Here is a 4,164-nt window from a genome sequence, read left to right as displayed (position 1 = left end):
TCTGATTCTTCGTAAACGACTTGCCTTGGAGATTGTACGGTATCCTCCTTAGCATCAACTGTAGCATCTTGGACGGAGTTTTCTTCAATTCTGGATTCCCAAGGAAGTTCAGCATCTCCTAGATCTTCAACCAACTCTTCTTCTTGAACAATGACAGCTTCTTCCACTTGTTCTAGTACGAATTCATTCTCTGTCTTGTCCACTGGAGTCTCTAGTATTTCTTTCATGCTACGCTCTTCATCGGGCTGTCCACATGGAGCTGTGGTTGATCCTTGTATATTTGAGCGCCTAGTGGCCCATTCAATTAGTGCTTGCTCCAGTTGTTGAATGGTTGTTTGAAATTTAATTACTGTTTCTTTTAGGCGATCCTCTGCTTCGCGATTTGCCGGACTTGGACATGATACAAAGGAAAGTGGTGATGATTGGAAATGATTGGATTGGTATTGGGGTAAGGAAGGATCATATGATGGCGAATGGTGAAGAGAAGCTTGTGAGTGTGGTGGTTCGAGGTTATGTTGAAAGGATGGTTCATATGCACGGGGTGGGGCTTGTTGGTAGTTACAAGGTTGTCCACCATGTCTTTCAGCTGGGTATGCACGGTAGAATGGTCTTTGTCCAGGATATCTCGGAGGGTGTTGCTGCCAAAGGGGTTGATTAGATCCTCTTGGTTCCATCCATCCTTGATTGGTCTGACCTTGATGCACATTCCTGCTGTAACTTCTATTTCCTTTAACAATATTAGAACCAAACTCAAAGAGAGAGGGGTGAGAGTTCATAGTAGCAAATAAAGATAAAATGGAAAAACAAAAATAAATAAACAAGCAAAAGAAAAATATTTACAATAACCAATAATAAGGCACACGTTAGCAGTTCCCCGGCAACGGCGCCATTTTGACGATCGTGATTTCTGCCAGTAAAGAATGTCATAAAAACAGTCGTGTTGTAGATATAGTCTCTAAACCGACAAAAATCCCTTTCATACAAACGTTTTGGGTGTCACAAGTAACAAACCCCTTAAAAATTGTTAACCGAGTATTCAAACCTCAGGTCGTCTTCTCAAGGAACTGCGAGGAAGTATGTTCTTATTATTGGTTATAAAGGTTGTAATCGGGGTTTAGAAGGTGAGAAGCAAGTAATTTAAATGACGAGTGAATTAAATGGCAATTAAAAATAAATAATAACTGTAAAACAACTTTTGGCAAGATAAGGGAAATTAGAAGTCCAACTTAGTTATCCCTCTCAACAATAATGAAAGTTGTATCTTAATTCCACTTAGTTAACCTATGAAGCAAAGGTAAGTCAAGGGACTAATTAGTTTGACCTTCGAATCCTATTTATTTCCTAGGAAAAAGTTGGGATTATTGAAGTTCAGATCAATTAGCAAGATAACGATTATCAATTATGTTGAGTTCGATAATGTTGAGTCACTGATTTATTAACCAAGACCAAAAGGAGAAAAAGTAAATTGCTGGAATAATAAAAGTGTCCTTAGATGGGAAGCAATAGCAACTTAAATCAAAGAGAACAATCATAAACTGAAAAATACCTTAAATATCATTAATTCAAATAGAAATCTGTAACATGGAATAATTCATAATTTAAATTATAATAATCAATTCAAAATATTGGAATCAAATAAATAAAAGTAAAATTGAAATAAAAGAACATTAAAACCTGGATCCAGAGTTACTCCCAAAACAAGAAGAAGTCCTAAATCCTAAGAGAGAGAGAGAGAATATCTCTCTAAAATAAATCTAAATCATGAAAACTAGAAATTGGCGAGCTCTCTCTGAATGGATGCATTCCTCCACTTTATAACCTCTAATCTATGCTTTCTGTACTTGGATCTGGGCCAAAAAGGGCTTCAGAAATTGCTGGGGGCGTATTCTGTAAATTCTGATACGTGGCCTCTATCACGCGTCTGCGTGGGTCACGCGGTCGCGTCATCTGGAGCTTTTCCTTTCCACGCAGTCGCGTCAGTCACGCGTCCGCGTCGTGGGTGTTCTACTCAAGGTGCGCGGTCGCGTCAGTCATGCGGCCGCGTCGCTGCTTCTTTGCTTCTGGCACGCGATCGCGTCGTCCATGCGATCGCGTGGATACCAGTTTCCTTAAAGCTCCGGTTTGCCTTCTCCTTCCATTTTTGTATATTTCCTTTTTTCATCCTTTAAGTCATTCAGCCTTAGGAAACCTGAAGCTACTCAACACACTAATCACGGCATCGAATGGAAATAAAGGTAATTAAAATAATTAATTTTTTTAAAGCTTAGGAAACATGTTTTTCACAATATGACATAATAAGGAGGGGAAAGTAAAACCATGCAATTAATGTGAATAAGTAGGTGAAGAGTTGAATAAATCACTCTAATTAAGCACAAAAGAACTCATGAAATATGGGTTTATCAATGCTTCAAAGGTTCCATACCCATAAACACACTATAGATTACCAGTGATTTTTCTGAAATAAAGGTTGATAAGTGATTTGAATATTCTGTTGAATTTTTTTACTGATTTAATTTTGTTGATGGAGTTGAGTTGGGGTTTATGGTTGATTTGAATGTTGTTGTAATTTTGATGTTGTAATTTGAATGTAAAATCCCATAAATTAATAAACAATTTGTAGAACCTATGCACAATTACTCAAGAGGGGGGGGTGAATTGAGTATTGCAACAACAATGAATCTTTTTGCGAAAGTTAAAGACAATATACAAAAGTGTTATTGTACTAGTATTTTTCCAAGAGCTTAACTCAATTGCTAAGCATTTATAAGGAGCTTTTACTTTCCAATAGACACCAACTCAAATAAATTGATCAAGCTTTTCACCAATCGGACTTAAGCTATTCCTTAAGTACTTACGAAGCTACTTTTCGATCACAATTTATTTGCTCAAAGGTAAAAGACAATAATATTGAAGAGATGAGTTTGGAGAGATGCAAACGCTATTTAGAGTGGTTCGGCACAATCCTTGTCCTATGTCCACTTTCTTTCTCAATCGCTATTGAGAAGTTCCACTATTGCCAAGCTTCAAGGTGCTCGCGCAAAACCTTTTACAATCCGAGTCCTTAGTTTCTAACACCTCACGGTATATGATCACCACTCGTATACTAACCCACTCCACTTAAAGATACCTTCTCTAAGATTTGCCTTGAGTACTTAGTATACTTCTTTGGTATCCTCACCGACTATAGTGTTTATAACTCTTGACTCAACCTTGGAGATCACACTCCAATTTACAAAGTGTACAAGAAAACAATTCTCAAAGAATTGTTGAGACGAAATGAGTACTCTCTAGAAGAGTGTATGATTACAAGTTTAGCACTATTGAACCAATTGATATTGCTCTCTCAAATTGTGTATTATAACACCTTAAAAAATGTGTAGAATGAAAGAATATGAACAAGATAGTTTGCAGATACTCAAGTATTTGAAATAAGGCTTCAATCCATCTATTTATAGACTCCCCAAACCTTAGAAACGTTGGGGAGTTAATGGGATGGAGCCTTTTTGTCAAAACTAGCCATTTTTTTTATGTTTTTGAATCATTTGCATCGATGCATAACACTTTGCATCGATGCAAATGTGTCTTTGAAGCTGAAATTTGAATTTTCAGCTAGGTTGCATCGATGCAAACATCTTTGCATCGATGCAACAAGTCGTCGCATGCTTTGCATCGATGCAAGATGAGTGTGCATCGATGCAAACCTTAAAGAATGGCTTAAAATCACTTCAAAATACTTAGGATTGATCTCAAACTTGTTGGAGTCAATTCCTATGCTTTTGTACCTTTGAAAACAAGTTTTTAAACCATTTGGCTAGCATCGAATTGCAAGATGTGCATCAAAACATTTTGTGAGTGTGTGTTGAGAGATTTAGCAATTGGTTCTTAACAAGAAGTTACCTAAGTCCTAAGACACTATACTTGTCTTCAAATGTTGTGGACTTGAGTTTCTTGTTGTTGTTGTGTTGCTTTCAACTCTTCATTCCTCAACGTTGAATGTTGGTTGATCTTTCAACATGCTTGTCCATTCAAGTTGTTTGTTGGTTTGTCTTTCATGTCGTTTGTTGGTTTGTCATTCATCAAAACCTATGAATACAAACTTCGCATACAAGCAACATGATTTACAATTTCCCCCTTTTTGATAATGACAAACCAATTTTGAGGATA

This window comes from Arachis hypogaea, chromosome 16, assembly GCF_003086295.3.
Source record: "Arachis hypogaea cultivar Tifrunner chromosome 16, arahy.Tifrunner.gnm2.J5K5, whole genome shotgun sequence".
NCBI classification, from domain to species: domain Eukaryota; kingdom Viridiplantae; phylum Streptophyta; class Magnoliopsida; order Fabales; family Fabaceae; genus Arachis; species Arachis hypogaea.
Note: the sequence above shows the minus strand (reverse complement) of the source record.